Genomic DNA, 27100 nt, shown 5'->3' with positions numbered 1-27100 from the left:
CGTGGGCGTTGCCATCCCGGACGAGCCCCCAAATTGTCGGAGAAAAACTCAGTTCTCGCTTTTTGTTTGGGTGCAGCAAAATCAAATACTTTATTATTTCTCCAGTAATTACAATGGAGGGAGAGAGTGCCATAGGACACAGGGTCACCCCAGTCCCGGACAGGTCTCTCAACTGGTAAACAATTATAGCAAGCCTTTATACCTTTGTTACAGACAATTTCTAGCAATAATACAGACGGTAAAAAGCAACAAATACATTTTGTTTATACATAAGCCTTTTCTGCTATCTTATTTGTCTCATTACTAAGAAAAAGCAAGCCCGCATATTTGGTTAGACTGTTGCAAGGTCGTAATAACTTTGTACACAGTTCACTCTCTCTCACATTATCTTGCTTCTACAAATCTCACGTCATTAGGGTCACAGCTAGCCTAACTCATGCTAAGTAACTGACATTCATTAAGATCCCTTCAAATCCTTGTTAATTAGTTCCTGGCTTCCACACCGGAAAGGACCATTGTGATCACCTAGTCTGACCTCCTATATGACACAGGCCATAGGACTTCCATGAATTAATTCCTGCTTGAACCAGAGCATCTCTTTTAGGGGGAAAATATCCAATCTTAATTACAAAAATATATCCAATGATGGGGAATCCACCACAACCTTTGGTAAATTATTCCACTATTTAACTATTCCATTTGCACTCCATTTCTAGTGGCAGCGCTTTGAAGTGCGAGTGTGGTTGCGAGCGGCTCGTAACCCACCTCCATGAGGGGATTAGCGCCGAGCGCTGCAGCTCCCAGCACTCGGAGCCTGTCTACACTAGCACTTTAAAGCGTTCAGACTTGCTGCGCTCAGGGAGGTGATTTTTCACACCCCTGAGCCAGCAAGTTAGAGCACTATAAAATGTAAGTGTCAAGAAGCCCTTACTCTCTCTTTCTTTCTCTCTCTTTCTTCTATTGATTTTATTATTCTAATCCTACCAATCTTTTCACCAGGTTTCAGTAATGCTAACTAAGTTAAATTTGTTAATGGATGACCAATTCAAATTCTACTTGTTTACTACCCAGGTTCCTAAATTGTGTATAGGCAATTAAGTAATTTATTATCTTCATATCCGTCAGTGCATTGATTGATTTTTGTGCTAATTGTGTCCACGTTTGTTCCCTCTTGTCACCCTCCCTTTTTGTTATTAGTTGCTGGTTATCTAATTGCCCAGCCTATCCCCTAGAAGATTGACTTCCCTTCTGCTGAGATGGAGGCAGTACAAAATGTACTGCTCCCTCTTCCCACTGAAGACGGACCAATGTTCCAACAAACCCCTATTACCTTATACAACACTTCACTTCCAGACACCACTGTTCTTTTTCTTCATTCACTCATGGGATGGAAATTATCTCAGAGGTGGTCACTTGGACATTCTTCTTTTTCAGCAGCCTTCCAGGATCCCAGAAGTCACCTACAATCTGTAAGGTATTTTGTGAAGCAGTGTCACTAGTGCTGATATGAGAAGACTGTCCAATCTTAGTCACATCTCATGGCTACAAGAAACCAGGTCTGTCTGTTGTCTATCTGTCATTTGCAGAACGGTCTTTCCATACTTCTTAGTATAGAAACTCCAAGGATAATTGGAGTTTCCACCCTGGATAATTGGAGATCCTTTTGTGTTATGCTCCCTTCGTCTATGTCCGGTACAGCTCTCCATTCCATTTCATGGAATCATATAAGATTAGGGTTGGACGAGTCATCAGGAGGTCAACTAGTCCAACCCCCTGCTCAAAGCAGGATCAACACCAACTAAATCATCCCAGCAAGGGCTTCGTCAAGCCGGCCCTTAAAAACCTCTAAGGATGGAGATTCCACCACCTCCCTAGGTAACCCATTCCAGTGCTTCACCACCCTCCTAGTGAAATAGTGTTTCCTAATATCCTACCTAGACCTCCCGCACTGCAACTTGAGACCATTGCTTCTTTTTCTGTCATCTGCCACCACTAAGAACATCTGAGCTCCATCCTCTTTGGAACCTCCCTTCAGGTAGTTGAAGGCTGCTATCAAATCTCTTCCTCATTCTTCTCTTCTGCAGACCAAACAATCCCAGTTCCCTCAGCCTCTACTCGTAATCATGTGCCCCAGCCCCCTAATCATTTTTGTTGCCCTCTGCTGGACTCTCTCTAATTTGTCCACATCCTTTCTGTAGTAGAGGGCCCAAAACTGACACAATATCCAGATGTGGCCTCACCAGTGCTGAATAGAGGGGAATAATCACTTCCCTTGATCTGCTGGCAATGCTCCTATGAATACAGCCCAATATGCTGTTAGCCTTCTTGGTAACAAGGGCACACTGATGACTCATATTCAGCTTGCCCTTGGTGAATCCATGTTGATTGTTGCTGATCAACTTCCCCTCCAAGTGCTTTAAAATGGTTTCCTTGAGGACCTGCTCCGTGATTTTTCCAGGGATTGAGGTAAGGCTGACTTGTCTGTAGTTCCCTGGGTTCTCCTTCTTCCCTTTTTTAAAGATGGGCATTATATTTGCCTTTTTTCAATCCTCCTGGACCTCCCCCAATCGCCACAAATTTTCAAAGATAATGGCCAATGGCTCTTCAATCACATCAGCCAACTCCCTCAGCACCATTGGTTGCATTAGATCTGGACCCATGGACTTGTGAATGTTCAGCTTTTCTAAATAGTCCTTAACCTGTTCTTTCACCACTGTGGGCTGCTCACCTCCTCCCCATACAGTGTTGTCCAGGACAGCAATGTGGGAGATGACCTTGTCTTTTTGAAGACCGAGGCAAAAAAAGCATTCAGTACTTCAATTTTTTCCACATCATCTGTCACTAGATTGCCTCCCCCCTTCATTAAGGTCCCACACTTTCCCTGACTATCTTGTATCTCATATTTGCAAAAATTCATGGATTAGCACTCCACCAGTGTTCTGGAATTTCCCAGGTATTCTAAAATGTATTTAAAAAATTAACATCATTGGGCCAGCAGTCTCCTAAAACAGCTCTTTTAGATTATTTGGTGCAAGTTATCCAGTTCTGCTAATTTAAAAAGGTCTCTGTAGGGAAAAAAATATTCTAAGATCATCCTGAGTTACAAATAGACTGAAAAGTACAGTAGAACCTCATAGTTATGAACTGACCTGTCAACAACAACACTTAATTTGGAACTGGAACTATGCAATCAGGGCAGTACCAGACACACAAAAAATAGCAAATATAGTACAGTACTGAGTTAAATGTAAACTACTAAAAAAATAAAGGGAAAGTTCTTTTAAAAAAAAAGTTTTGACAAGGAAAGGAAACTTTCTGTGCTTTTTTTAGTTGAGTTAAGATGGTTACAGGCAGCATTTTTCTTTTGTATAGTAAAGTTTCAAAACTGTATTAAGTTAATGTTCAGTTGTACCTTTTGAAATAACAACCATAACATTTTGTTCATAGTTACGAACATTTCAGTGTTGTGAACAACCTCCATTCCTGAGGTGTTCATAACTCTGAGGTTCTACTGTACTTGAACATACTCTTCTGATATGAGTACATCATCCTGCATCTTTCTGAACACAGAAGATAAATATTTATTGAACACTTAAGAACATAAGAATGGCCATACTGGGCAGACCAATGGTCTATCTAGCCCAGTATTCTATCTTCCGACAGTGTCCAATGCCAAGTGCTTCAGAGAGTATGCACAGAACAGGCAATCATCAGTTGATCCATCTCCTGTTGTCCACTCCCAGCTTCTAACACACAGAGGCTAGGGACACCCAGAGCATGGGATTGCATCCGTGACCATCTTGGCTAATAAGCCTTGATGGACCTATCCTCCATGAACTTACCTAATTTTCTTTTCAGCCCAGTTATAGTTTGTCTTCACAAGATCTTCACAACTTCTGCCTCCTCTTCATTGTTATTAACAATTTTACCATTTCTATCTAATACAGGCCTATACCATTGCTATGATTTCCTATGAAATCTGTTCTTATTGTCTTAAGCCCTACCAGCCATGGACTTTTCCCTGGTGTCTTCCACTCCTCGTCAATTTAATACACTTAATCATTTCTAATTTCAGATTGATTAATATCTATTTCCCTTTCCCCCCATTTGTTATATATTGCATTTTTTAATTGTTTTTTTCACTTTGTCACTGAACCAGGGCGGGCTTTTAGCCAAATTTGTCCTCTTTTTTTATTGTGAAATCATGTATTTTTGGGCATCTAAAAATTCCACCTCCAGATTTTTAAGTACATTTTTCTGTCTAAGCTCTTCTTCCAAGTCAACTTTGCTGATAATTTTCTTTACCTTGGAAAATTAGACCCTTTGATGCATCAAATATATTAGTGGTTGGCACTGTCCTTTTTGCCTATATTTGATGTTACCAGATCGTAATCACTGGCACTTAGCTAATTAATTTCCAGTACAGTGATTGATTCATTTTCATTATCATGGGGTCTGTAGAGGAGCATGACAGGACTCCCTCGGCTCCTGCCTCTGCTAGATACACACAGTCACTCTGAGACCCTCGAGTTAGTAACCACTAGTGCAGTTTATTCATAGGCATGTTCCCATCAGTATTTAACCATGTATAGTTGGCCCTTTGCCATCTGAAGGCAGGAGGGAGGGGAGAGCTACCTTCCTGCTTCCACTCCCTACTTTTTCCCTTTTTTTCTGCTCCCTCCTTGGCTTCCTTCCCCCTGAGACTTTTATACAGCCCAGGCTAATTAGGCGTCAGCTATCTCTTCTTCCCCAATTAGGGCCAGTTCTAATTTATTCCCCTAAATGGGAGCTGGCATGACACTGGGCTGAATCAGCAACCCTTTGCCCAGCACCCTGCCACAGGGTCCAAAATAAGATACCTCATGCAGGGTATAATGTCTTGTGTTGGACAATTATCTATAATTTTTAGAATGTCCAGTGAAGTTTTCCTACTGACTGCATGAGGCCTCCAGCATGCATCTCCAAAATGAAATCTTCCATAACAAAGAGCTTTGTCTTTCCACAATTACAAACAGGTGCTTTGTTTTAAGTTGGTGGTCTGTTAGCAGATCCCCATCATCATCCCCTACTGTGCTTTGTTAGTCAGCATATTGATCTATATGCATTCCAGATCCTGCATTTCTGAGTTACCAAACTCTAAAACATGTAATGGTGACTTCATTGATTATGCAACCCCCATCTCTTTTACTCCCTCTTACCTTCTTACCAGGGTTATACTCAGGATTTTAACATTCAATTAATGTGAATCATCCTACCAGTGAGAATTTCCAAGTCCTCTTGCTAATTGCTTAGACTACTGTCCTTGGTATATTAGCAATAGAAAATATCTTCTGTATTTATAAGCTGAAAGCATCATGATTTGATACTTTTAACTGTGTAGTGTTCCTTCTGGTGCTCTTCACTCAGGTAGTCACTACAGCTGGTGAAAAGTTGAAAATTCTGAAAAAATAGAAAGGGAAGAGTAGACTTTTTTTTTGTTTGTTTCAAAATTTCCAGAGGATGTTGAAAAAAATAATCTGAATGTTTCACTTCAAACCTAGCTCCACAGCAGGGAGCCTGAAATCTGTGGGATCCCTACCTATGGAACAGTTCACATAGTGGAGATGCCCCAGAGATGTGGACCCTGAAAAGCCAGGATCCCCAGTTTTCTCAGAAGGTCATAAAACTGATGTTTCCATGGCACTTCTTGGTTTCAACAAATTGGTATTTTTAGGCAAAAAAAAATCCTCTTTCCTTGGAAAGTTTCTGACCAATTCTAATAATCTATCAGCCTGCCCAGCCTCTTCTGCCTCCAGCTGTATAGAACATTACATGCTCCTTGGCTTCTGGTCATTAAAAACTACCTAGCTTCCTCTTTGATTTTCACTCACTCTGGTACCTTGGTGGCTAGTTCCTTCCTTACTTGAATCTGGGATGGTATTACTTCCTGAACCTGGTCATCCAAGAAGAGGGCCAATTTCACAGAGCTGAAAACAATTATGAATTAAATCAGCTGGGAAGAAGAATGTAATCAGAAAAATATGACTAATAATTGGGAATTGTTTAAGAATATTTTACCTGATGCCCAAAACAGGCTACAATCAAGGAAAAAAGCTATATTATGTTGTTGTTGTTATTTTTAAGAAGACCTAGTTTAGAGGGGATGTGAAAGCACCAAAAATATAATGTGTGTGTGTGTGTATACATATAAAAAATGGAAGAAAGAGGAAGTTGATAGTAATGAATATAAATCAAAAGTTAGAAATTATAGAGAATTGAAAGGGGAAGCATAGTGTAGAAAGAAAAATCTATGGCTAATAGAGTTAAGAACGATAAGAAAGAGGTTTTAAAATATATTAGGAACAAAAAGAATTCTAAGAATGTTATTGGTCTATTACTAGATGGAACTAGGAGAACTATCAAAAATAATGCAGAAAAAGGTGGAAGTCTTCAGTACATATTTCTGTTCTGAATTTGGAAAAGAAAACAAATGATGTAGTCATATCATATGATGATCATTTTCATTCCATTATTATCTCAGGAGAATATTAAGCTGCAGCTACTTTAGTGCACCATTTTTAAATCAATCGGTCCAATAACTTGCATTCAAGAGTTTTAAAAGAGGTGGCTGAGGAGCTCACTGGACTTAATACTGATTTCAATAAATCTTGGAACACTAGGGAAGTTCCAGAAAACTGGAAGAAAGCTAATGTTGTGCCACTATTTAAAAAGGGTAAATGGGATGACCTAGGTAATTATTGGCGTGTCAGTTTGACATCTATCTCAAGCAAGATAATGGAAGGGATGATATGGGACGTGATTGGCCTTAATGATACAGTATTGTCCTCCTTTTTTTCTATATTAATCAACATGAATTTATGGACAATAGATCGAGTCCGATTAACTTGCTATCATTTTTGTGACATTATGAATTTGGTTTACAATGATAATACCATTTATGTAATATGCTTAAACATCTGTAATATATCTGACTTCCAAAGTATGACACACAGGAAAAAATAGGGATGGGTGTAAGTTATTAAAGTTTAGTTTTGCGAACAGATCTAAGTCCAAAGGTCTAAATCCAGGGTAACAAGAAACCATTCTATAAATACATTAGAAGCAAGAAGATTACCAAGGACAGGGTAGACCCATTACTCAATGAGGTGGAGAGGGAGGCAATAACATAAAATGTGGAAATGGCAGAAGTGTTAAATGACTTGTTTGTTTCAGTTTTCACCAGAAAGGTTAGTAGAGATTGAATGTCTAACATAGTGAATGCGAATGAAAATGAGGTAGGATCAGAGGCTAAAATAGGGAAAGAACAAGTTAAAAATTACTTGTTATATTTGTCTTCAAATCACCAGGGACTGATGAAATAAATCCTAGAATTCTCAAGTTGCTGAGTGAGGAGATATTGAGGCATTAGTGATTATTTTTGAAAAGTTATGGAAAATGGGAGAGATTACAGAGAACTATAAAAGGGCAAATGTAGTGGCCATCTATAAAACGGGAAATAAGGATAACTAGGGGAATTACAGACCAGTCAGTTTAACTTCAGTACCCAGGAAGATAATGGAGCAAATAATTAAGCAATCCTTTTTCAAACACCTAGAAGATAATAAGGTGATAAATAACGGTCAGCATGGATTTGTCAAGAACACATCACGGCAAACCAACCTGATAGTGTTCTTTGACAGGGTAAGGAGCCTTGTGGATAGAGGGGAAATAGAAGATGTGATATATCTTGACATTAGTAGGGCTTTTGACACTCTTTCACATGACTGTCTCATAAACAAACTAGGGAAGTACAACATAGATAGAGCTACTATAGGGTGAGTGCATAGCTGGTTGGAAAACCATTCCCAGAGAATAGCTATGAGTGGTTCACAGCCAAGCTGGAAGGGCATATCAAGGGGGGTTCTGCAGGGATCTGTTCTGGGTCTGGTTCTGTTCAATATCTTCAGCAGTTATTTCAATAATGGCATACAGAGTACCCTTGTAAAGTTTGTGGACTACATCAAACTGGGAGGAGTTACAAGTGCTTTGGAGGTTAGGATTAAAATTCAAAATAATCTGGACAAACTGGAGAAATGGTCTGAAGTAATTAGGAAGAAATTCAATAAGGAAAAATGCAAATAACTCCAATTAGGAAGGATACTCAGTTGCACACACATAAAATGGGAAATGACTGCCTAGGAAGGAGTACTGTGAAAGAGATCTGAAGGCTTAGTGGGTCACAAGCTAAATATAAGTCAACAGTACAACACTGTGGCAAAAAAGCAAACATAATTCTGGGATGTATTAGCAGAAGTGTTGTAGCAAGACACAAGAAGTAATTGTTCTGCTGTACACCACACTGATTAGGCTTCAAATGGAGTACGGTGTCCAGTTCTGGGTGTCACATTTTAGGAAATATGTGGACAAATTGGAGAAAATCCTGAGAAGAACAACAAAAATCATTAAAGGTCTAGAAAACATGATGTCTAAGGGAAGATAGAAAACATTGGGTTTGTTTAGTCTAGAGAAGAGAAGACTGAGAGGAGACATAAGTTTTCAAATACATAAAAGGGGGAGAGAGAAAAATTGTTCTCCTTAACCTCTGAGGATAGGAGAAGAAGCAAGGGGCTTAACTTGCAGCCAGGGCAGCTTAGGTGGACATTAGGAAAAATTTCCTAACTGTCAGGGTATTTAAACTCTGGAATAAATTGCATAGGAAGGTTGTGGACTCTCCATCATTGGAGATTTTTAAGAGCAGGTTAGACGAACATCTCTCAGGAATGGTCTAGATAATACTTAATTCTGTCATGAGAGCAGGGGACTGGACTAAATGACCTCTTGAGGTCCCTTTCAGTCCTATGATTCCATGTTTCTATAATGCATGAAGTATCTATAGAGGCATTTATAACTCAAGGAATTGGTATGTAACTTTACCTTTTTTTTAAAAATGTTTCATTTGTGTCTGGTTCTTCTGTGAGTAAACAGTGGGGAATGGGACTGTAGTCATAATCCAAATCCCATTGAAGTCTCTTTGAGTGCTCAATATTGTGTGACTGACCACCTCCATGGGGAGCTGCAGGAGAAATTGTGTCTCCTATGGAGCAGTGCTCTTATGACAGTGGTCTTCAGCCTCTGGTTCGTGGATCCCTGGGGATCTGCAGACTATGTCTAAGGGGTCCATGAAAGGTTGTCGTTACCATAGAACAGTGTTTTTAACCTGTGATCCCCAGACCCCCTGAGGGGCAACAGACCATGTCTAAGATTTCCAAAGTGGTCTGCACTGGGATTCAAAACTTTTAGGGGTCTGAAAATGAAAAAAAGGTTGAAAGCCATTGTTTTATGACATATTCTAGCTGTGTTGATATTTCAGTATTGCTGGTGGTGCATTTTTTTCAATACAGGTATTTCTGTATAATATAAAACTTTTTTTTTAACCTGGTACTCGTGCCCTTTTAGCTTTTCAGGATTTAGAATGTCACAGTTTTGTCAGCAGCTTTTGTATCACTGTGGACATTCCATTAAGATTGAATTGTTATATTTTGACATTTCAGGTTGATTTTACCTTGTAAATTGCAAAGCTTATGGCTATATTTTATTACTTTTTTTCATGGTGGATAAACAAAAATGTCATGCCTTGTTTTGCTATACAGTATTTTTGTTGTGTGCACTCACAAAATACAGCTATGAGTACAAAAAAATCTGCCTGATTTAAGTCTGAAAGACTAAGGTCATGCGCATGAAAGGATAATAATTTAAAGCAGCAGTTTGCAGAAAAACAAACATCCACAGAGTATGTGAATTTCACACAAATACGTTTTAATAGCTACTCCCTGGCATCTTCCCAAGATGGTGGTATATTGGGGGATGAGTCCTGAGATGACTGTTACAGTGCTGTTAACGTTGGCACATTAAAACAAAAAAGGGAAAGGTCAACTTACTGAATCTCCACCCTGGGTGGGGCATGGTCCTCTTCTGGCTCCTTGGTGTGGAGTCATGTGGGGAGTCTCAGCTGGCTTTTGATAGCTACCACTGGACTGGTTCTCTGCCTCCCTGGCTGCTGGCCTCTGCAGTGCTGAGAGTATCTGAACACACACTAAATTCCACAGCTTTTCAGAGTCTCCCTTTGTGGGAACTAGGAGCTAAAAAGAGATTCCATAAGCTACTCTGCTTCTCCTTCAGCTCCAGACTCAACTCAAAAGTGAAATTAAAACTAGTCCCTTAGCCTTTGAGTCAAGCTTTCCCTTCCTTCTGAGCAGCCCTGACTCTCCATTGGCTAAGCAAACTGTATAAATCATGCCATCAATAGCCTACCTAATGGCTTTTGCAGGTGTTTCCAGTTTATTCTGTACCTTCTCTGAACTCTAAGCCAGCTGAAAAATGGTGTCTGGAGGCTCTGGGTCCATTGTTATTGTAGACTGTCAGCTAGGTTTAATAGAGGCTCATTCCAGCATTCCAAGAGCTGACAAACTATAAAGGTTATTGCAAGAAGGTTGCAAGATCCCTGTTACTCAGTGTGCAGAATGAGATCTCAGTGCCATGATCCTTACAATAGCCAATAGGTTGCTGTGGGCCTGAGCTCCAGTACCTTATCAAATGCAGCAATGGCCTTTTCAGAATCCTTAGCAACTTCCTCCATTCAAGTTGGTGGCCCATTAAACTCTTAACTCTTTCAGTGGGCCATAGAAGAAGCTTGTCCCCACCTAGCCTTCCTGTGAATGCATTACCCGGAATATGGGTAATGGCTACTCCTGTGAATCATCAAAGCATGTAAGGGCATGTGGCTTGCTCATGTGACCCTGGACTCCATCTTGTGCCTGTAATTTTCCACAAACAATTACTGAGAGCATCCCCTCCACATGGGAGAAATATAAAGGACCCTGGAAGCGTCTCCATTTTCCCTCTTTCCTGCTCTAATTTCTGGACTATGGATTTACACTAAACAGAGCTTATTGCCTATGAATTGAGGATTTTCCAATCTTTTGGAAGTTACCAGAGACTGTACAATCTAGCAGTCTATAACATCACTGCTCCAAACATGAGCCAAAAACTTTGCAATGATTGATTCTTTTCTCTTACAAATAAACCTTTAGATATTAGATACTAAAAGACTGGCAACACTGTAATTATTGAGTAAAATCTGAATTATACATGGACCTCGGTATGTGACTAATGTTTTGAGATCAGAAGAACACTTTGATTAAACTGGTTTTCAGTAAACACTCATCATTAAGTCTAGTGTCTGAGTCGTGAAAGAAGTCCGGGAATGCCTAAGGAGACTGCATTGTTGACTTCCTGTTAGCCAGGGTGGTGAGACAGAAGTTTGCTTTCATTATAGGGTTGGTGTATTTTACTATAGAATAACCATCAGTTTCAGGGTAAGTCTGCCCTATTTCTCACCAGTTTGTCCTGAAGCTGGTATTCTCAGCTGTGACCCACTGAAGCACACTGACAATGGGCCATTGTGATCATATAGTCTGATCTCCTGTGAAATACAGGCTGTAGGAATTCCATGGATTAATTCTTGCTTGAATTAGCATATCTTTTAGAAAATAAATCTAATCTTGATTTAAAAATTTCCAGTGATGGAGAATCCTTCTAAATCATTCCAGTGGTTAATTACCCCATTGTCATGACCCCCAAATCTTTTTCAGAGTCGCTGCTTCCCAGGATACGATTATAAGAAGTATGGTCTGCATTCTTTGTTCCTAGACATACAACCTTACATTTGGCCATACTGAAACACACAGTGTTGGCTTTTGTCCCGTTTACCAAGTAATACAGATTGTTGTGTATCAGGGATCTATCATCTTCATGATTTACCAGTCTCCCAATATTTGCATCATGTTCAAACTTATCAGTAATGATTTTTCCCCTTCCACATGATTGATAAAAATGTTAAATAGCATAGGATCAAGACCTGATATCTGTAAGACACCACTAGAAATATACCTGTATGTTAAAGATTCCACATTTACAATTAAATTTTCACACCTATAAAATAGCCAGTTTTTAATCCACTGAATATATGCCATGTTGATTTTCTATTTTTCTAGTTTATCAAAATACTGTACAGTATCAATTGAAATGCCTTTTTGAGGTTTAAGTATGTTACATCAATGTTATTATCTTTACCTACCAAAAATTACAATCTTGTAAAAAAGAACTCGTTAGCTTTACAAAAATTTATCTTCTATAAAACCATGTAAATTAGCATTAATTATATTACCTCATATCAGCTTGTATTGCTAGTGTGGAGAGGGGATTCTCTCCAGAGATTGATAAGGTTATACCCTATGAGTGTCCAGCTTGGATTCATAGAGATTCTATATTTTCTTTTGTTCTCTTAATAAATTCTTTTCTTTTTTTTGGACTTGGTTAATTCCTTCCCTTGGGGAAATTCAGGGGAAGGGGAGGGGGAAGTGGGCTGCTTCCCTGTGTGTGTGAGATTCAAGGCGTTTGAATCCAGGCACCTCTGTCTCCAGAGCAGGCTGGAGAGAGGGAGGAGGGGGGAGGTTCCTCCTCTGTGAATTGATCTGTGTTCCCAAGGGGGGGAAACAGGGGTGTCCCGGCCCACGGAATTGACCGGGTGGTGGCAGCCGAAGGGGAGACCTACCCTAGGATTTTGGGGTGGGGGAAGACATGCGGGTCCTCACTTTGAAACCGCCCAGTTTCAAGTGAGGGTAGACTCCTGACAGCTAGGGATCCATGTCAGGATAGCAGGCTTATATAATTACAGAAGTCATCCCGTTAACCTTTCACAAATACTGAAAAAACACTAGCTTTCTTCTAGTCCCCTGTTGTTCCAAGCGATATTGAAAATCAACATGAACAGTCTAGCACGCTGGCCAGCTTTTTTACAATTTTGAATTCTAATTATCACAACCTGCTAATTTTAAAATGTCTAACTTTATTAGCCATTGTTTAATATCCTCCTGAGTTATGTTTGGAATGGAAAGAATTTCATCATCATCCTTTGATAAGATTATCATCTGACTTTTTCCCAAATACAGAATAGAAATATTTATTCAATATTTCTGACTCCTCCACATTATTATTGACAGTTCTACCATTTCAGTCTAGTAATGGACCAGTAATATAATTTGGATTGCTTTTGATCCTAATATACTTTAAAAACTACATCTTATTGTCTTTAATTCTTTAGGCCATGTATTTCTCCTTGTGTTATGTTGCTCGCTTGCTAATTTTCTACAATTCCTAGCTTCTAATTTATATTCATTTCAATATACCGGGTACTTCATATTTTTTTCATTTGTTTTATATATCTATCTATCCATATCTATCTATCCATCAATCCAGCCTCCAAGCCAGGTTGTTTTTTTGACCAGTGTAGCCTTTTAATTCAATTGTGGAATTGTTGCTTTTTAATCAGTTCCCAATTTTCATTCACATTGTTCACTTTAAATTCTTTCTCCCAGTTGATTTGGCTCATAATTGTTTTCTGCTTTGTGAAATTCTCTTTTAAAGTACCTAGTTTTACTAGACTGGTTTTCAAAGCAACAGATATTCTTGACAAACATGTTCATTACAGCTGCATCTGAGAGAGGAAAAATAACAAACCCTGTAATATATTAATAGCATTAATTCTGTTTTTCTATTTTGTTTTTGTTCTTTAATGTGTACAGTACATTTATGTACTCTATGTTCACACTAAAGTAAATGAAAGTTTTAGTTCTACACAGTGCCATTAGCAATTTTCCATTTCTTTTGAAAACTAGCTGATGATATTTCAACTCATTTATTTCTGATAACCTCTTTTTAACAGAATCTCATAATGTTTGCTTTCAGGAATGTTCATCTGTTAAAGTAGGTTCTCCCAGCATATATTATAGCTATGTAGTACTGTATGGTTCATAAATCGAATTCATGGCACACTTTAAAATTCATACAGCTCAATAAAGGCAGTTTAAAATAGTAATAGTCTAGGATCAGGGGAATGAGTGTAAATTTGATAATAGAGAGATGGATGGTCAGAATAAACTCTTTTTGTGTTTTTGTGGAGTCTATATTTATCTTTTTGAACAATCTATCTCATTCTGTATTAAGATAATTCTCCCCAAGTGTATGAAGTTGTTTTATTCACATACTTATTTCAATCATCCAGGCAATATGGAATTACACCGAATTCCCTGCTTACAAAAATGAAAGCTGGAAATTTCAAAGCAAAAACAAACAAACAAACAAAAAAAAACAGGTAGTCAGCACAGTGTGGCCCAATGGCCAGGGTCTGTATATTGCCTCTTCCCGACTGGGATAATGCGGCCTAGTGGCCAGAGTCCATTCAATGTGCCGCTAGGTAGGGCAGTGCGACCCAATGTCCAGAGTCCACCTAGTTCTCCTCCTCCAGTGAGATAGCATGGCCTAGTGGCCAGAGTCAATACATCTACCTTTGGAGGCATGGGGAGGTAGGAATAGCTCAGTGGTTTGAGCATTGGCCTGCTAAACCCAGGGTTGTGAGTTCAATCCTTGAGGGGGCCACTTATGGATCTGGGGCAAAATCAGTACTTGGTCCTGCTAGTGAAGGCAGGGGGCTGGACTCGATGACCCTTTGAGGTCCCTTCCAGTTCTATGAGATAGGTATATCTCCATCTCCATATATTAAAACAGGGGGCCTAGTGGCTGGTGCCTGGAGGCCATCACAAGGGGATGGCAGCCCCCGGTATGGGGAAACGGGCCCTGACAGTGGCAGAGGGGTCAGCATGGAATCCTATAGAAACACTCATAAGGGTGAGAGGTACCACTGCCTCACCCTTCCTGGGTCACTTCCTACTGGCTCTCCTGCAGCAGTAGTCCATATGGTATCATGGTCTCCAGGCTCCTCACCACCAGATACTCCCTGGGGTTCTGGTAGTGGCAGGCCTCTGGTCCAGATTTCTGGCTCTTCAGCTCTCATAGGTAAGGGCTGTAATGGCTCCTGGGCTGTGGAGCCCCTGCTGAGTGTCCTTCCTCCTCAGCCGTGACTGAGCATCTCTGTAGGCTTTTATACCCGACTTCCAAGAGGAGCATTCGCAGCAGAGCCTCAGGGGTGGGGCTTCCTTTGCCATGAGGGAAGGATTAACCCCCTCCGTACCAGTGCAGGGCCGATCCGCCCCGTCACAGATTCATTAGAAATAAATTGGATATAACATTTCACAAACCATACTTTCTGCTTGATTATGCTCTTTTCATACTTAAAGTGAGATGTAATTTGTAAAATTGTAACCTATCCTATTAAAAACTGGATATAGAGCTCTGATAACAAAATAGTATGAATACTACTGTAACCATGCCTTTTTGGTGTGGCACCCTGTTCCCCATCTAGTAGCAACTAGCCCAGCTAGAGATAAATGAGTCCGCTACAGCTTTAGTAAAGGACCATTTGGTTTTTAGCTCATGCAGCAGAGGCTCATGTATTTAACTCTAGAGGTTCTAGGTTCGATTCTGCCTGCTGATGATCAGGATCTGTCAGTGTTACACTATTTCACACTGATATGTCATTAAATTTTTATTCTTTCATTAATAGGGGTATAGTCAGTGGATCCTGACTCCAACACAGCAACATTAACATCAATTTAAACCAAAAAAAGATATAGCTAGTCACATTTTTCACATACAGTAGAAGCTGTTTTATCCGGCATGTTGGGTGAATGAGGGCAGTGCTGGAAAGTCAAAAATGCCAGTTAACTAAGAGGAAGAGTGTGTGGGTAGCAGGAGGGAGTGCGGGGCTGGGGGTTGGGGTGTGGGAGAAGGTGCAGACTTTGTAGGGTGACCAGATGTCCCATTTTTATAGGGACAGTCCCGATTTTTGGGTCTTTTTCTTATATAGGCTCCTATTAACCCCCCGTCCCGATTTTTCACACTTGCTGTCTGGTCACCCTAAGACTTTGGGAGGGAGTTTGGGTGCAGGAGGGGGCTTGGAGCAGGGAGTTGGAGCATGAGGAGGGTGTTTGGGGTGCCAGATCTGGGGGGTGCTCACCTTGGGCAGCTCCCTGCAAGCAGCGACCTCTCCTGGCTGCTCCTAGGCAGAGGCGTGGTAGGAGGCTATGCATGCTGCCCACACACTGGCCCGCCCGGAGCGCTAGCTCCACAGCTCCCATTGGCTGGGAACTACCTAGGTGCCTAGGAGTAGCCAGGCAGGTTGCTGCTTCCATGGAGCCATGCGGAGCTAGGCTAGGAACCTGCCCGCACCAACCAGACTATAAACTGGACTTTCTACAAAGATTAGAAATGGTGGTTTATAGAGGTTTCTATTTGGTACAGGGCCGGATAACACAGCTTTCATGTATTTTTTCCATGGAAATGCCTTTAAAAAAATGAAAATGTTCACAAAATATATTCACTTAAGTCAAAATTCTTTGTTTTTAAAAAAGAAATGAAACATTTTTCTTTTTTTGAAATAAATAATTATTGTGGGAAACAAAACTTCTTTCCTCTTTTTTCCACTGGAAAAAGATGAGTTTAGGGAGGAGAGTAAAAGTATTTTTTCTCCTACCAAAACAAAAAACATACTTGGAAAATTGTGGGGGGGGAAGTCTTTTAAAAGCTTTTCACTGAACAATACCCCCAAAATCATGGGTGGGAGTGTGGTGTGCAAGAAGGGGCTCAGGGCAAGGGATTGGGGCAGAGGAGGGGTGTAGGGTGTGTGAGGGGGCTCAGGGCAGGGGTCTGGGGTTGCAGAGGGGTGTGGGGTGCAGCAGGGGGCTCAGGGCAGGGGGCTGGGGTGCAGGGTGCAGCAGGGAGCTCAGGACAGGGGGCTGGGATGCAGGAGGGAAGTGGGGTATGCGAGAGGGCTCAGGGCAGGGAGTTTGGATGCAGGAGGAGTGCGAGGTGCAGGCAGGGCATTTAGGGCAGGGAGTTGGAGGGCGGGGTGCAGGAGGGGTTCGGGCTCCAGCCCAGCGCCGCATACTTAAAGCAGCTCTGGGGTGGCAGCGGCACATTCCAGGGCCAGGGCAGACTCTTTGCATGGCTGCACTGTCCCCGGCCTTGCACCACTCCAGGAAGAGCTACGGCCCCTGCGGGAGTGGGGGCAGAGGACTCCTCGTGTGCTGCCCTTGCTACGCCTTCAGGTACCTCCCACAAAGCTCCCATTGGCCGTGGTTTCCCATTCCCGGCCAAGGGGAGTTGCGGGGGCCGGTGCCTGGAGGCAAGGGCAATGCACGAAGCCCTCTGCCTCCATGCCCGGGGGCTGCAGAGATGTGCTTTCAGCCGCTTCTGAGAGCGGCACAGGGCCCGCGGTGCCACGGGGGGCAATCCTGTGGGCCGGTTCCAAAGCCCTGACGAGCTGGATTCAGCCCGCGGGCCGTAGTAAGCCCACCCCTGAAATAAGGGATCAAGAGGGAAAGTAAGGGGAAATGCAAGCAAAGATGGCAGTATTAAGTATTATTATTATTTATTACTGATTTTGAGTAACAATATCCAGTGTGTGATCAATGTTTATTTGAAACTTGAGCTTTTAATTCTAAAGAATATTAAGAATTTTGAAATTAATATGTAGTAAATCAAATACATGTAACCTTGTGTAACACACACAAAAATAATATATTGTATTCTTTATTTTCAAATAATGTTATTTGGGAGTGTTAGTTGAAAGAGGAGTTGTTGTTTTTCCAATGAAATGAGCTAAGAGCTATTTCCCTTTATTAGATTGTCTTTGTTTTCGCTAGGCAAGATCACTAATCTTTTAGTAGACACAAAAGAAAGAGTTTGTGAAAGTGTTTGATCTCCAGATAAAAGACTTCATATAAAAGCAGCAAAGAATCCTGTGGCACCTTATAGACTAACAGACCTTTTGCAGCATGAGCTTTCGTGGGTGAATACGTCGATGCTTGCATCCGACGAAGTGGGTATTCACCCACGAAAGCTCATGCTGCAAAACGTCTGTTAGTCTATAAGGTGCCACAGGATTCTTTGCTGCTTTTACAGAACCAGACTAACACGGATACCTCTCTGATACTGGACTTCATATAGTGAGTGCAATTCTGTGTACAGAAAACACAACTCTGTAATTATGCGATTCAAACAGGCAGAGATGAGGCAATTCAGATATATGTAACTATCAAATGGAGACAAGACTCATAAATGTTACTAACTCCTTATAGCCATTAAAAACATTAAAATAGCCAGCATCAGCATTGTTAACAAGAAAAAATGAAATAGCTTCATATGCAGCTATATGTTCTGAAATATGTAAGTCAAAGCATAAACTGGCCTGCTATCTTAATGTAAACATACTTTTAGCAACTGATCAATTTAAGGAAAGCTGTCAAGAAAAACAACAACCTCTATTTACTGATTGATCTTTCTTTTAGAAGAAGTGTGGCCCAGATTCTGATCTTTGTTTTTATATTTGTATAACTCCATTGTTTTAAATAGTTACCCTGACTCGTTTAGATGTGAATTAGAAGAGAATCAGACCTAGGTGATACTCAGATGTGAATTGTTTTGTTTTCTATCGAAAGCAGAAGCATTTGAGGTATATCTTTTTTTCCTTCCAGGTGACTATTGTATTCCTGTTGTTTTCCACCCTCCCCTGCACATATTTGGGAGTTACCACTGACCTAACAGCTAAAGCCAGCTGTTTCATTCACACATACTAGCAATACTGTTTTTCTATGATTCTACCTGATTTCGAATCTTTAAGCAAAGATATAGAAATATTGCTCTTTTCCATAAAACTAATTGTATAGATCAACAATCGCTAAAAATCAGACATCACTATTAGCATTTAATGCCTTTTCTGGAAAGGCCAATATATATGTAACATTTTCAATATGATTCCTCCCCCACCCCCATTGGACAAGAACATCTCAAATATTTATTGCTCTTGTTGCATTTTATTTTATAAAGTATCAAAGTAGCATAGACAGACAGCTCCTTTACAGGGGAAAACTGTGGTTTTTCTCAATGGAGCTTTCTCATCAGCTGAAGTTTTTTGCCTGTTTTCAGATCCTCAACACACGTTTCATTGTCATGTTCTATTGCTTTGATCTCTGATATGATGCAACATAAAAGGATATGGTGAAACAATCAAAAACAGTTTATAGTAGCTGCTGTTAATTTATTTATTCTGTATATAATGTGAAGCAAGGAGATTCTTTTCCCCAAGAATTAGGCAGCACGGACAATACTGAAGAGGTTTATTCGCGGCACCAGGAAGACTGATAGCTTTAAAAGTATGGTGTTACAGTGACCAATTATATACATTTTTAATTAATTTGCATTTATTTTGTACTTATAGAGACAAACATTGTTTCAGAGAGAGAGAGAACACACTTAACATGATAATGACAGGAGCAGAACATATGCATAGAAACCATTTTGATTACATTAATTATTTATGACTACCCTTAAGGCGAAGGGGTGGGGGTGGGGGTGGGGGTGGGGGTGAGTGTTCACAGATATCCAGAGAGCTGTGGAGGGTCTGTACTGTTCTTTTTTACTGAGAGGCTGAGTTACTGGGTGGACATCTGACCATTTAAGTTAAGTGTTTACAGCTGCCATTGTCCTTGGGCCTCTGGTATTCCTGCTTCTTAGCTATGTGGGTTTCTGCCTCAGCTGCTAACTGAATTTTTAACTCTTGCCTAACAATAAGGTGTTTTTTTATTACTGTGAATGAATTAATGAAGGAGATATCAGCTAGAAGGAGGAAAAAATTTCCTGTTGTTTGTACGAAACTAGGCTTACGTTGTGATGCTTCCCTCTGCATCATGACCTTCTGAAAGTAACCAGAAACAGTGACATCCTTACAATCTTTCTGATAAGATTAAAATAGATATCTGCTATTATTTCACAAGGGTTTTTGACTGCGCAATTTTGTAGGTGTAACAGAATGGTAGCTCTTTAATTGAATGTATTTATTATAAAATACCATTTTTGCTTTGATCATTATCTTGCAATAAATCATCAACTGGGGGGGGGTGTTATTTGTTTAAAAATATAAAAGAATGCTGATAATATCTAATGTTAAAAGTCGCACACTATTTAATCTCTTTCTTTCTCCATACCTCATCTATCTCTCTGCATCTCTAGGATGTCCATACAAATAGTACCTAAATCTCATATCTAAATACTATAATTTTTGTCCCATAAAAATGTATTCCATAATTTTAGGCTGTTTTCTAAATTGAACAAGTCCTGGATTTTGACTTCTTGAAGAAATGTTGTTGGCGCAAGTATAGTTTATCCTGATGTCACAGAGTCACCGGGGCAATGCTCTGGAACTACTCCCTAAGAAGCCAGTCAGGACTCTGGGGGATCATGCCTCCTCTCTGAGCATACTGTCTCCAGGGCAAGAAGCTTACACAGCTTCAACCTTCCTGGGTTTGACTCGGAGCATTCAACATCCCCTTCCACACTGTGTGCTTCCTGCAGAGAGTCCACCCAGGCAGGGCTCCTGGCGAAGACAGAGGGTCCTGCACCCCAACTCCACAGTCAGCAGTGACTCTCAGCCAGCCGGTAAAACAGAAGGTTTATTAGTCGATAGGAACACAGCATAGGACAGAACTTGTTAGCACAGAAATCAGTGACTTTCAGCCAAGTCCATCTTGCTGGGAGGGGAGACCAGAGCCAGGGCTCTGGTCCTCGCCCTGAGCCCCAAGCCAGCCAAGACTGACTCACTTCCAGCTGCTTGGCCTCTGCCCTGCCCGTTGCTCCTCCTCTGGCCTTTGTCTCACTTCCTTGGCCAGAGTCACCTGCTCGCATTCCTCTCCTGGGTCTCAGGTTACGAAGGGGCGGCCATAGCATCCATTTAGGGAGCTGGAGCAGCCGCCACAAAAGTCACACACAGCATTCATGCAAAACAGCAGGACACACACAACATAACAAAGGAAAAGCCCCACTTCATCACACCTGACTAAAGAGGTAACTGTTGCTATACTGCTGCCCCCTAACCAATTCACCAATCTACTATCCTCTCTTCTTTTACATCCCTCCTTAAAAGTTTTCTCTGCAGTTTTGCCAGGTTAATTGATTTAAAACATAAAACTTACCAAATTGTATACATGCCAGACTGAGTCATCATGTGAACTTTATATTATTGTCATTGTTCTATTACCTACCTTATCCTTGTATTCTTTCAAAATTCTCCTTTTATTTGTCACTTTCTCATTGGATTACATCCAATGTTAGAGCAAATGAGGCAGGTTTTTTTTTAATATGTCTCTCTAAGGCACTAAAATATTTTGGACTCTACAGAAAAATAAAGAATATTTAGTAGTTTTGACTACAAAACTAAAAAACAAGAATTATATGTTGCTATCATATATATATATTTTGGCATTGAAATAAGAGGACGAGATCACAAGGATATTGATTTGACAGTTCGTAGTGAGTAGTGACCAAGTTTTAATCTGTTTGGAAATAATTCTTATGTTGAGACAGCTGAATTTACATTAACTTGACAGTTTTGTAAGATGTCAGACACCTTATCTAACTTACATCCAAGTACACAGAACACATAGCCACCTGTACTTCGAGTATGATACTGTGACAGGGTGGGTGCATTAATTGGAACCACACTGCCCTTCAACTCTCCTACATGGCAGTACAGCTGAAGAAAAGCAGATATGGAGCTAAATTACCCAGCATCACCCGGAGAAGAGAAAGTTTTAGGAGTCTGAGTGAACAATTTTTTTTAATATAAATTTATTTACTGACACCAAAAATATGTGAGTGGAGTAGCTATTACTATTTAAAATATATAGTTGCTTAGATCTGAGCAAATTTTGGATTTCCAACCTGGTGTTTCATTCTGCCATTTCAACATTTGTTTTCTTAAATTTTTCATCAATTGGAAATTCAAAAGTTTTCATTCAGATTTGTCAAAACAAAGCAAATGTTGAAACGAAACATTTCCCAAATTAAAATGTTTCACTGCTGTTTGTTGTACTGACCTAAACTGCTTCGAGTCAGCTCAATATTAAATTTAATTTCCCCATAGTAATGCATTATCTCATGGGAGTTGTAATTCAGGAGCCTTATGCTTCCATTCTCCACTATAGGCTGATCTATAGGCTTCCTGGCCAGATTACATCTCCCCTTAATGTACCACACAGCTCAGTCAGAGGAAAATCTGCATTGCATTATGAGAAATATAATCCTCCAGGGAGCTTAGCCCATGGAGAGAGCAGTGGTCTGAACTATAAATTCCCTAAGGCAATGCAGCGAGAGTGAGAAATGGAGTTGAATGTTTTGTTGAATTTCCCCAAGGAACAAATCATTAGAATGATCTTAATATCAGCATTCTTCCCACTTACTATTAATTATTATTATTTGAAACCTAGTAGCACCTTCAGACCCCAGCTCTGTGTAGAGTGCCATTGTGACAGGCACTGTACAAACACACTACAAAAAAGACTGTCCCTTCCCCCAAAAGCTTAAAATCTAAGTATAAAACAAGAGACAGGTCTATGTGGGAAACAAAAACTGCAAGGTAACAATGAAACAAAACTAATAACTGGAGATAGGTATATCTCCTAGAACTGGAAGAGACCTTGAAAGGTCATTGAGTCCAGCCCCCTGCCTTCACTAGCAGGACCAAGTACTGATTTTTGCCCCAGATCCTCAAGAAGCTCCCTCAAGGATTGAACTCAAAACCCCGGGTTTAGCAGGCCAATGCTCAAACCACTGAGCTCTAGCCTTCCCCCAAAACTGATTAATATAATAACTAGTGGTCACAGCACTGGGGGGGAAAATGTTTTGGGGATGTCTGAACTCTGTGTTTTTTATTATTGGCAGTAGAGAGTTTTATGGAGAGATAGGAAGGGAGTAAATGAGCTGTGGTTGTAGATCTTCACAGGAAGCTCCTCTGATGCAGGAGTTTGTGGCATGGGTAAAAGTGTAAAGGGGTTTGAAAATGTAACATGAGTGGTGAGAGCTGATGACGCTGGCAGAGCATACATTCCTAATGCTCTCAGCAAAAGTTGCAGAATCTTGCAGGCACTTGACAGTATGCATGTGGTGCTACTGGCATTTGTGCCCTGTCTCCTGAAATTTTTTTGCTCCAAAAAATTGCCCATAAGTTCCCCTTCATTTGAGGCAAGCTGCTACTCACATGGTTTTGGCTGGTGGTGGCAGTGATGATCACTGTTGTTGTTTTTGTATCTACACATTGCTACAATAGTGATTTATGTGATTTTATATAGAAGTCAACAGCTAACCATCTGCCAAGGTATCATACACATCCTCAAATCCAAATGCACCTGAATTTTTGGGGCATTCAGCTCTGGGGTGCATACTGTTTGGTTGTAAAAAAATATTTAATCTCTTTCAAGATTGGTTTTTATTTTTTTAAGGGAGTAGATTTAGGACTTGGGAAGAACATGGCCACCAGTTAAAGTGCAAGGATTTCAGTGATGTTACAGTTTTGTTCTGAGGAATTCATTAGTGTTTGGATTAAGCCCCAACTTGTAGATTTATCAGAACCTTCAGTCCTATTTAGGTTTTTCTAGTCCTAATTTTGATAGACTATTTAACTTTATTTTAAGATTTTAGTGGTCATAGCTATTTAGTAGCAGCGAATGAATGTATGTCTAATTCTTGTGACCCAGACAATAGCCTTTATTGTGAAGCTCTAATGAATAGCTTCAGAAGAATCTGACATCTAGGATATAAGGGACAGTGTTGTGAAATTCCTGTAAGTCATTTTGTAGATGGACCATGTCAGAATGAATTACAATGTGAGGATCTCCCTGGACAGTTAAAGTGTCACAGTCTGATGGATAAGAATCACTTTTGCCATGAAGCATTTGGGCTTTTCAAAAAGAAATACCTGAAGAATTTAAATGGGACACCTCTGGAAAATAAATAAATTATAAAGCCAAGTAGGTATTGATGAGTTATAGGGGGAATTAAATAGGTAGCTGTTAATTGAATTTTTATACCATCTGTATATGATCTTAAGCATTACTGCTGAATCTGTTTTACTGACAAACTTTTTGCAAATATCTATCTGTGTAACATTTGATTTGTAGTACTAAACTCTACTCTGTTTTTTCATAATGTAGAATAAATGTGGCAGTATTTTCTTTTAAGTATTTAGGTCTCAGTTTTATACGAGCTAAGCAAAGATCTCGGCATTTTAAGATATTGAGATAATAAGTTGATTTAAGAAAAAAATCATTAAAAACTTTGACATTCCTACATTTGTAAGTTGCATTTTTTTCATGATAAAGAGATTGCACTACACTACTTGTATGAAGTGAACTGAAAAATACTATTTGTTTTGTTTATCATTTTTACAGTGCAAATATTTGTAATAAAAATAAAGTGAGCAGTGTACACTTTGTATTCTCTGAAATCAATATATTTGAAAATGGAGAAAAACATCCAAAAGTATTTAATAAATTTCAATTGGTATTCTATTGTTTAACAGTATGATTAAAATTGTGATTAATCATGATTCATTTTTTTAACCATGATTTTTATTTAATTTTATTTTTTTATTTATTTAACATGAGTTAACTGTGATTAATTGACAGCCCTAAAAATAAGTTTATTTGCTACAGAAAGATAGATTTTAAGTGATTGTAAGTGGTAGACATGTAGGACAAAGATGGTTACAAAGGAAATAAAAGTAAAATTGCAGTCTAAATTCTAAACTTTATCATACTAAGCAAGATTTGAATCAAACATTTTTCTCACCCCACTACATGTAACAGGCAGGTTACAGTTCTTAATACACAGGTTGAATTTCCTTCTCAGCCTGGGACCAAGCTTCTCAATTCAAAGTTTTTGTCTTCCCAGAGTTCTTGTTGTCTTTAGCATAGGTGGGGAAGGAGAGAGGTGTTCTCATGATGCCACTATCCTTACTTTATAGCCTCAATTGATGTCCCAGGGAAGTTACTGGCCCAGACCTGTCCTGAGGGGCCTTGCTGAGTCATAGAGTTGATCAATCCTCTTTGCGTGGTGCTTGCGCCATTGTCTTTTACAGAATTGTAACTCTCTTGTTTACAATTCCCCTGCTGATCAATTGTCATTTAATGCCCACCTGGGTGCGGGTCACCATCCCTTTAGTCACTGGAGAGCTAGCAATGAGCGTCCCTCAAACTCACAACATATTTCAATAACAACCATATAGCAAAATCTCATAATTGCATACACAATAACAATACACATATTTTGATAGAACAATGAGTTTCATCAGATCATAACCTTTCATATTGTATCTTACATGGCATGCTTTACATGAAATATCATAACTGTATACAAATGATTAATATGGGGGCTAAAGGGTGCTTCTTTGAGGTCCAGTGCATCGTATAAAGTCCTATCTGCTCTGTCTAGACATTAAATATCACATGGCATTTCATAAGAGGTGAGGTTTGTTTGAATGTCCAAAATTTCTCTTCTGCTTCCTGCTGCTGTGTAGCATGTTGGTGACCTCCATGTAAGAGGTGGATGTATTTCAGTGGTGCATTCTAATGGTCTTCTGTAGCATATGTTCTAGTAAAAATCTGCAAAGCAGTTTCTATTCTAAAAATTGAAAAAAATTAAGATGTGTAGTTCAGATCTTGATCCAAGCTTTTACTAAGGTTAGGAGAATGAGTCAACAGTACAATGGGGCCCAGCCTGTCTTAAGGTCTTTAGTTGCTCTTATGATATAATAGTTAAATAATAAATCCAGCTGTTCAGATCTCTGGTGGAAGGTGATTATGTGGATGTGGTGAGAATTTGTGAAAGTCTTTTTAGTACTTTGAGTCATTGAGAAGTGAAAATACATAAATTGTTCCCACTGTAAAGTGTCTTTCACTGCCCTTCTTTAAACACGTAAGGGATCAGGGTGTAGGCAGTCTTACCTAGTTGTCCACAAGTCAGGTATGATAGAGGGTAAGCAGAGGTCAGAGGAATCAGTAGAACTGGGTTAAATAAGCAAGAGTTGTGGTCAAAGTCAGGCCAGGGTCAGAGACTGGAGATCAGAGATAGTACCAGGCTGGAATCAGGAGGTGGGAATCATGGTCAGAGTCAGGCCAGAGCTGGAGGCTGGAGATTAGAGGTGGTATCATCCTAGAGTCAGAAGGCAAGAGTCCACATCAGTCTGGGATCAGAGATCAGGAGAGATCTGGAGTCATGGCAGGCCCAAAGTCGATGTTGTTGCCCAGGCAACTTCCTGGGGCACCCTCTAGGGTTAAATAAGGTGGTTGCAGCTCTCTGACTGGCCAGGCTACTGTCGCTTTGGGTCCCTTGGACAGTACTACTTTGGTGCCTATCCTTCACAGTGCTCCCTGGGTGTGGCTGTGTATGGTCTCCTAATGGCACTGTGAGTCCATTGGCTGCTCCAGACTCTGAAGATCTGAGTTCTAGTCCTTGTATCATAAGAACGACCAGACCAATGGTCTATGTAGACCAGTATCTGTCTTCTGACTGTACCCAATGCCAGGTGCTTCAGAGGGAAAGAACAGGTAATCAAGTGATCCATTCCCTGTCACTCATTCCCAGGTCCTGGCAAACAGAGACTAGTGACACCATCCTGGCTAATAGCCATTGATGGACCTATCCTCCATGAACTTACCTAGGATTTTTTGTTTTGTTTTTTTTAACCCTGTTAGTGTCTTGGCCTGCAGAACATCCTCTGGCAAGGAGTTCCACAAGTTAACTGTGTGTTGTGTGAGGAATACTTCCTTTTGTTTGTTTTAAACTTGCTGCCTATAGCTCCCTATCCTTACACCTATACTGAAAACATCTGACTTTGGAAATTTGATATAGATATCTAGCACCTGAAAGGTTTGGAACCCAGCTCTATACATATTATCAGCAGCTGATTTTGTTTTAATAATATCTTTGTTAAAGTAAAGCTTTTACTTGGTTGGAAAATAATTTATTTTGGCATAACAAAGGAAATGGTGTTGTGAGCAGTAGAAAGTATTCTTTAATTTGCAGACATGCAGCAAGGACCCAGTTCTGCACAGAGACTCCAGTAGGAGCGGAGGCCATTTGGCACATCATAATGTGGGCCCCTGGCTAAGTGTACATAGATTGGTTCAAGAAACTAATAAAGATCTCTGTTTTATGAATAATACCAGATTTTTGGTTTGTTTTTTTAATCTAAGGCATTCATTACAAAAAAATTAAAAATCTATATTAATCCCAAAACAAAGGAAAAGGTGATGGGCAGCTTCTTATCCCCAGA

The 27100-nt window shown here is 40.1% G+C and overlaps 1 protein-coding gene across 2 annotated transcripts in view; it reads left to right on the top strand.

Annotated features, from left to right (window-relative positions):
• The window catches only part of LOC123366947 (protein eyes shut homolog), a 442182-nt gene that overhangs the window by 94815 nt on the left and 320267 nt on the right, over window positions 1-27100 (top strand). The window lies entirely within an intron of this gene.

This window comes from Mauremys mutica, chromosome 3, assembly GCF_020497125.1.
Source record: "Mauremys mutica isolate MM-2020 ecotype Southern chromosome 3, ASM2049712v1, whole genome shotgun sequence".
NCBI lineage: Eukaryota > Metazoa > Chordata > Testudines > Geoemydidae > Mauremys > Mauremys mutica.
This window is presented reverse-complemented; position numbering and strand designations above follow the sequence as displayed.